Raw genomic sequence first — 9,184 nt, 5'->3', positions numbered from 1 at the left:
TTAAGAACCTAACAGCTTTTACGTCACGTTGAAGAGCGTTTGGAGTAAACGGTTTCTGTTGCGGAACGTTTTGCAACAGACGTTTTGAAATGGAATCCGACTAATGAATGTGACAGAGTTCTAATACCACTGGCCCGGCTGTGTGTTAGTATTGGATGTAGCCTCCTGCAGCTGCGTCGGGCGGGGCACATAATATGCAATTAGAGCATGTATTGTCAACAATTGGGAGTCACACTGACACAGTGGCGACCTGTCATTCAGGTCAGGTAGTGCTCAAGATTATTTTTGCATGTTATTTTGGAATTAATACGTGTCACATCAGTTTGCAACCAATAAAAAAAAAAGAGTTAATAAAGCCGCATACAAACATGATCTCCTTTGCTTATTTTTTTGAGCAAGTGCCAAAATGCAGGTGTTTCAGCCTAGCTCAATGCTTCCTGTGGTGGTGCAGCCAGCGGAAAATACAGAGTGTAGGGGTTGGTAATGTTCTCTAGATGCGCCGTGATTGGTGCAGCACCTTGGGTGCTGCCATAGATTTACATCAGAAGTTCCCATCCAAGAAGGCTCAAGGTCATTGGCCACAGATACAATGACGTCAAAACACGTTATATCTACCATAGCTTTGATTGTACAAAAAAACGAATAGTATAAAAATGTATGCATCACTACTGTAAGTCGCTATGGATAAGAGCGTCTAATAAATGACTAAAATGTAAAATAAAATACAAATACAAATGGCGGATCATGTCAACATCATACTTTAAAAATCTTAGCTAGCAAGCTAGACAGGTTTTCATCATCATGAATTAAGACTACAATCTACTGGCAAATCCTTTTCAATTCTTCGTATGAAGAGAAATGATAGATCAAATGTATCCGTGCTCATCGGCCATTGGACATAAATATTACACAATCGCAAATTCAACAATGAGTGGTTTGGAAATTCCAAGTCTGAGTTTAAGGGTCTCTTTTCCAAATGTAAAAGTTAAACATTCACATGCAACACCATGGGCCGGAAAAGGTTGAATACATTGGCCATTTTGTCAATCCAGCATGACTTCTGCCCATTCAAAACAACTGGAAACTGGGAAATCTCAGACTTCAGTGAATTCTAGACAACTGGGATCTCGGGAAAAAAACTAGCTATTTTTGAGTTCGGACCTATAAAATGTGTGTGTGTCTGAACAATTTCTAAGGTACATACATTCAGCAGGGCTGGCAACCTTTGAAGAAACTTGGAGTGAGATTTGCTATGTGAATTTCATTGACCCCCTTGCACAATCCCTAGAAGGGGAACTTGGGAAATGTTACTGTTTTAAAGCTCATTTCTAGCAATTCTATGTATTTTGCCATGGTTTATGCCCAGTTGCAATTTTATCATGTAAATCTTGGTGGGGCAAACTGGGGGGGGGGGGGGGGTGCATGCCAGCAAAGTCACTACATAACACAACATGAAACAATACATGAATTGCACTATAACGGTGACAAACTGTGCCCACAAACTGTTAGGGCCTACATAAAGCTGTCCCAACACCTTACCACTTCCACACCTGTCAATCAGTGGAGCCTTGTCTGGCATCGAAACAGTTAATTCAGCTAAATTTACTGCCTTTAAAAAAAACATAACTGATATGGCTAACTTGCTTAAACAAATGTGGTTTCTACTGACAATTGAGATGTACAAAATATGGCATAAGGTGTCGACGAGCGGAGGAGAGGGAATCCGTAATTTCGATTAAGACATAAATGAGCGAGCTAGGACGGACATAGTCAATATAACTATTTATTCAGCACTTTTGAAATGTACAGCAACAGAATTCAGAACATGGCCCGTTCTTACATTATTCTCCCTGTACACCAAGTCAGAACCATAGGATAAGAAAAGGGAGCATATAAGCAGACAATGAATGCTCTTACAATATTCAATGATTACATTTCTCTAAAACAGGCAATTGTATTTATTTTTTATTTCAACTTTGTTTAACCAGGTAGGCAAGTTGAGAACAAGTTCTCATTTACAAATGCGACCTGGCCAAGATAAAGCAAAGCAGTTTGACGCATACAACAACACAGAGTTACACATGGAGTAAAACAAAACATAGTCAATATTACAGTAGAAACAAGTCTATATACAATGTGAGCAAATGAGGTGAGATAAGCGAGGTAAAGGCAAAAAAAGGCCATGGTGGTGAAGTAAATACAATATAGCATGTAAAACACTGTAATGGTAGATTTGCAGTGGAAGAATGTGCAAAGTAGAGATAGATATAATGGGGTGCAAAGGAGAAAAATAAATAAATACAGTAGGGAAAGAGGTAGTTGTTTGGGCTAAATTATAGATGGGCTATGTACAGGTTCAGTAATCTGTGAGTTGCTCTGACAGCTGGTGCTTAAGCTAGTGAGGGAGATGCGTTTCCAGTTTCAGAGATTTTTGTAGTTCGTTCCAGTCATTGGCAGCAGAGAACTGGAAGGAGAGGCGGAATTGGTTTTGGGGGTGACCAGAGAGATATACCTGCTGGCGCGCGTGCTACAGGTGGGTGTGGCTATGGTGACCAGCGAGCTGAGATAAGGGGGGACTTTACCTAGCAGGGTCTTGTAGATGACCTGGAGCCAGTGGGTTTGGCGACGAGTATGAAGCGAGGGCCAGCTAACAAGAGCGTACAGGTCGCAGTGGTGGGTAGTATATAGTGCTTTGGTGACAAAACAGATGGCACTGTGATAGACTGCATCCAATTTATTGAGTAGTGTATTGGAGGCTATTTTGTAAAAGACATCACCGAAGTCGAGGATCGGTAGGATGGTCAGTTTTACAAGGGTATGTTTGGCAGCATGAGTGAAGGATGCTTTGTTGCGAAATAGGAAGACAATTCTAGATGTAACTTTGGATTGGAGATGTTTGATGTGGGTCTGGAAGGAGAGTTTACAGTCTAACCAGACACCTAGAGCAATTGGAGGCCACGGAAGGAGAGTTGTATGGCATTGAAGCTCGTCTGGAGGGTTGTTAACACAGTGTCCAAAGAAGGGCCAGAAGTATACAGAATGGTGTCGTCTACGTAGAGGTGGATCAGAGACTCACCAGCAGCAAGAGCGACATCATTGATGTATACAGAGAAGAGAGTCGGTCCAAGAATTGAACCCTGTGGCACCCCCATAGAGACAACAGGCCCTCCGATTTGACACACTGAACTCTATCAGAGAAGTAGTTGGTGAACCAGGCGAGGCAATCATTTGCGAAACCAAGGCTATCGAGTCTGCCGATGAGGATGTGGTGATTGACAGAGTCGAACGCCTTGGCCAGGTCAATGAATATGGCTGCACAGTATTGTTTCTTATCGATGGCGGTTAAGATATCGTTTAGGACCTTGAGCGTGGCTGAGGTGCACCCATGACCAGCTCTGAAACCAGATTGCATAGCGGAGAAGGTATGGTGGGATTCAAAATGGTCGGTAATCTGTTTGTTGACTTGGCTTTCGAAGACCTTAGAAAGGCAGGGTAGGATAGATATAGGTCTGTAGCAGTTTGGGTCAAGAGTGTCCCCCCCTTTGAAGAGGGGGATGACCGCAGCTGCTTTCCAATCTTTGGGAATCTCAGACAACACGGAAGAGAGGTTGAACAGGCAAGTAATAGGGGTTGCAACAATTTCGGCAGATAATTTTTTAAAGGGTCCAGATTGTCTAGCCCCGCTGATTTGTATGGGTAAATTTAGCAGCTCTTTCAGTAGTAACCAAAAAAGTGTTAAACAAATCAAAATATATTTTATATTTGAGATTTTTCAAAGTAGCCACCCTTTGAACACTTCCCACTGAGATAAGGAGACACCAGATACTATCAGTGGATAGCCAGATGTCCTCAGATTTGTGTGTGCGCGCCCGCCGGGAGCGAGACCTTTTCTTTTTCTTTTCTATTGAAAACGCTACTGTCCGGTTGAAATATTATCGATTATTTATTGTTAAAACAACCTGAGGATTGATTATAAAAAACATTTGACATGTTTCTACGAACTTTACGGATACTATTTGGAATTTTCGTCTGCCCGTCGTGACCGCACGAGCCTGTGGATTACTAAACGCGCCAACCAAATGGAGGTTTTTGGATATAAAGATAATCTTTATCGAATAAAACAAACATTTATTGTGTAACTGGGAGTCTCGTGAGTGCAAACATACGAAGATCAAAGGTAAGTGATGAATTTGATTGCTCTTCTGACTTTTGTGACCAATCTACTTTGCTGCTAGCTGTTTGTAATGTTTTGTCTGCTGAGAGCTGTCCTCACATAATCGCATGGTTTGCTTTCACCATAAAGCCTTTTTGAAATCTGACACGCCGGCTGGAATAACAACAATTTTTTTTGTAATTTAATTTGAATTTGGCACTCTGCAATTCACCGAATGTAGACGAAAATGATCCCACTAAAGAGATCTGAGCGGCAAGAGGTTTTAAGTTTGCTGAAAATAAACGCAGTTGACAGTGAGAGGACGTTTATGTGACTCGTACCATGGAGTGTTGCCACTACATCAAGGCTCTGCACAGGAATGTTTTATATTCATGGTTGATGGCAGAGGGGAACCAAATCATAAACCACAATCTCCTTGTCCATAGACTGCTTTCAAGGTTAGGACACACACATTTTGTAATTTGGGTGAACTATCTCTTCAAAATAGATCTGTAAGAAAATCCTGTTTGCTCTCCAGGATGGTTGGCCATCCCCGATCTATGTTTCCCAAGTGCTGGGTATTTGAAAATGTTCTTGTTTAGCAATTCATTTCTCAAAATCACCCAAACTTCAAGAACAATCTAATGAATATATTAATGTGGTTTACGCCTACTAGTTGAAGATCCTTTCCATCATTTTACTCTACATAGACACAATATGATGTGTTTATGAGTTGTGAGTCCACCATCTCTGCCTAGCATGTGCACAATACTAAAATGTCAAAAATTATATTTAATTCCTGGAGTATTTAATATCCAATGCTTATTTGTATGGCTGCAAAAATATATAGCCTCCTATCATTAATTTTCAAATACACGAGTAGGCATATCAGATTTAAAATATGTGATTACACTGGCAAAATTGGGAAGAAGTGAAGTAATAATAAAATACGTTTGGGGAATAACAGTCCTGTTCTTGCTGACAAGCACAGTAATTACCCTATATGTTAAACCATTGTTAAGAATGAGAATTGTTCTACTGATCAGACTAAATAAAGTAAATAGACAATAACATCTCCTGTAGACATGATGACATAAATCTGCCCCTACACCCTAACAAAATTATTTTTCTATTTGTTTTCCCACTCTAGAATCAAACATACACTTTTGGGATTCCCAATCTGTTTAAAAATAATATTTTCATAGTTACAAATTAGGTCACTTTACAGTACCAAACTTCCATACTGTAGGTCTGTCTGTTGCATTTTTGTTGTCACAGCCTAAATTCCAATCACCAAACGAGTGGACTAATGAGAGGACTAAACCTTTTAGTCCCCTCATTAGATCTAACGAGGGGACTAAACCTTTCCCCCTCAGGAGACTGAAAAGATTTGGCATGAGCCCCCAGATCCTCAAAAGATTCTACAGCTACACCATCGAGAGCATCCTGACCGGTTGCATCACCACCTGGTATGGCAACTGCTCGGCCTCTGACCGTAAGGCGCTACAGAGGGTAGTGCGAATGGACCAGTACATCACTGTGGCCAAACTTCCTGCCATCCAGAGACTACAGTCACCCAAATTATAGACTGTTTTCTCTGCTACTGCACAGCAAGCAGTACCGGAGCGCGAAGTCTTGGACCAACAGGCTCCTCAACAGCTTCTACCCCCAAGCCATTAGACTGCTGAACAATTCATACAAATCGCCACCGGACAATTTACATTGACCCCCCCCTCTTCTTCACTGCTGCTACTCTCTGTTTGTTTGTTACCTATGCACAGTCACTTCGCCCCCACCTACATGTACAGATTACCTCAACTAGCTTGTACCCCTGCACACTGACTCGTACTGGTGCCCCCTGTATATAGCCTCGTTATTGTTATTCTTGTGTTACTTTTTATTTTAGCCTACTTGGTCAATATATATAACCTTGGCATCCAAGGTGGCATAGCAGTTCAGACGTCTTTTGTCCTCGTCTTGTCGTGTCCTGTATATATATATATATTTACAACTTTTTCACATACATTTTATTTTAATTTTCCATCAACTCATCTTCAAAACACTCTCCTGCAACCCGCCTCACCAATGTATATTTATAAAAAAAAGTATTATTTACCTCAGATCTGTAATCCTCCAAGAAGCTAGCCAGAAACTCCAAGAAGCTAGCCTGAAACTAGCCAGAAGCTAATCCAGAAGCTAGTTCAGAAGCTAGTTAGCTCCTTTACTGGCAAATCGTTAGTATTCAGCTAACCACGGTTTGTGGTCATCAGCTATCCTTTATCGCTGAAGTTGGAGACTTTTATCTCCCTCACCAACTTCAAACATCAGCTATCTGAGCAGCTAACCGATCGCTGCAGCTGTACATAGTCTATTGGTAAATAGCCCACCCTTTTCACCTACCTCATCCCCGTACTGTTTCTATTTATTTACTTTTCTGCTCTTCTGCACACCAATATCTCTACCTGTACATGACCATCTGATCTTTTATCACTCCAGTGTTAATCTGCAAAATTGTAATTATTTGCCTACCTCCTCATGCCTTTTGCACACATTGTATATAGACCCCCCCTTCGTTTTCTACTGTGTTATTGACTTGTTAATTGTTTACTCCATGTGTAACTCTTTGTTGTATGCTCACACTGCTATGCTTTATCTTGGCCAGGTCGCAGTTGCAAATGAGAACTTGTTCTCAACTAGCCTACCTGGTTAAATAAAGGTGAAATAAAAATAAATAAATAAAAAAATTTAGCTCGAAAATCTATCGCCAGTTCTGTACGGCGCAGCGCGGCTCGGAACGGAACATACCGGACCAATTTTTCTCTCCATGTCCCTGGATTTCGACTGCTCTCTGGACATTCATACCCGGATCTCACAGCTAGCTAGCTGCTATCCGTGTGACTATCGGCCTTCGTCGATTCCGGAGCAAACATCAATTATTCCGGAGCTAGCAAGCTCCGTCAATCACTCCTGAGTTCCATCAATCACACCTGGGCTGCAGTCACCTATCCGGACCCGTTTTACTGCCTTCGCGGAGCCCCACCGGGCCTTCACAACTGGACTGCCGACGTTATCTACCCGAAGGAATTATTCGGCTGGCTCCTCCGTCGCGACGTTACCTGAACGCCCATCTGCGGCCTGCTAACCGTTAGCTGTCTTACCGGCTGCTATCTGAATAGACAATCGGACAATTTTTTTATTTATTTTTTATTATTATTATTATGTTTTCTTCTTGGGCCTCTATAACTATATCTATTGTTTTTATTTTTGTTGTTGTTGTGTGATTTGGATTAATCCCCTCTACCACACGGAACCCCACTAATCTACTGACGGAACGCAAGAGGTGGCTAACAACAGACCTCCATCCTATGCTAGCTTGCTACCGATGCCCTGGCTAGCTGTCTAAATCACCAACCAACCTCTCCACTCACCGGACCCTTTTGATCACTCGACTAAGCATGCCTCTCCTTAATGTCAATATGTCTTGTCCATTTCTGTTCTGGTTAGTGTTTATTGGCTTATTTCACTGTAGAGCCTCTAGTCCTGCTCACTATACCTTATCCAACCTATTAGTTCCACCACCCACACATGCAATGACATCTCCTGGTTTCAACGATGTTTCTAGAGACAATATCTCTCTCTTCATCACTCAATACCTAGGTTTACCTCCACTGTATTCACATCCTACCATACATTTGTCTGTACATTATACCTTGATGCTATTTTATCGCCCCCAGAAACCTCCTTTTACTCTATGTTCCAGACGTTCTAGACGACCAATTCTCATAGCTTTTAGCCGTACCCTTATTCTACTCCTCCTATGTTCCTCTGGCGATGTAGAGGTGAATCCAGGCCCTGCAGTGCCTAGCTCCACTCCTATTCCCCAGGCGCTCTCTTTTGACGACTTCTGTAACCGTAATAGCCTTGGTTTCATGCATGTTAACATTAGAAGCCTCCTCCCTAAGTTTGTTCTATTCACTGCTTTAGCACACTCTGCCAACCCGGATGTTCTAGCTGTGTCTGAATCCTGGCTTAGGAAGACCACCAAAAACTCAGACATTTTAATTCCAAACAACATTTTCAGACAAGATAGAACTGCCAAAGGGGGCGGTGTTGCAATCTACTGCAAAGATAGCCTGCAGAGTTCTGTCCTACTATCCAGGTCTGTACCTAAACAATTTGAACTTCTACTTTTAAAAATCCACCTCTCTAAAAACAAGTCTCTCACCGTTGCCGCCTGCTATAGACCACCCTCTGCCCCCAGCTGTGCTCTGGACACCATATGTGAACTGATTGCCCCCCATCTATCTTCAGAGTTCGTGCTGCTAGGCGACCTAAACTGGAACATGCTTAACACCCTAGCCATCCTACAATCTAAACTTGATGCCCTCAATCTCACACAAATTATCAATGAACCTACCAGGTACCTCCCCAAAACCTTAAACACGGGCACCCTCATAGATATCATCCTAACCAACTTCCCCTCTAAATACACCTCTGCTGTCTTCAACCAAGATCTCAGCGATCACTGCCTCATTGCCTGCATCCGTAATGGGTCAGCGGTCAAACGACCTCCACTCATCACTGTAAAACGCTCCCTGAAACACTTCTGCGAGCAGGCCTTTCTAATCGACCTGGCCGGGGTATCCTGGAAGGATATTGATCTCATCCCGTCAGTAGAGGATGCCTGGATATTTTTTTTAAATGCCTTCCTAACCATCTTAAATAAACATGCCCCATTCAAGAAATTTAGAACCAGGAACAGATATAGCCCTTGGTTCTCCCCAGACCTGACTGCCCTTAACCAACACAAAAACATCCTATGGCGTTCTGCATTAGCATCGAACAGCCCCCGTGATATGCAGCTGTTCAGGGAAGCTAGAAATCATTATACACAGGCAGTTAGAAAAGCCAAGGCTAGCTTTTTCAAGCAGAAATTTGCTTCCTGCAACACTAACTCAAAAAAGTTCTGGGACACTGTAAAGTCCATGGAGAATAAGAACACCTCCTCCCAGCTGCCCACTGCACTGAAGA

The sequence above is a fragment of the Oncorhynchus kisutch genome, linkage group LG9 (genome assembly GCF_002021735.2).
Source record: "Oncorhynchus kisutch isolate 150728-3 linkage group LG9, Okis_V2, whole genome shotgun sequence".
NCBI lineage: Eukaryota > Metazoa > Chordata > Actinopteri > Salmoniformes > Salmonidae > Oncorhynchus > Oncorhynchus kisutch.
This window is presented reverse-complemented; position numbering follows the sequence as displayed.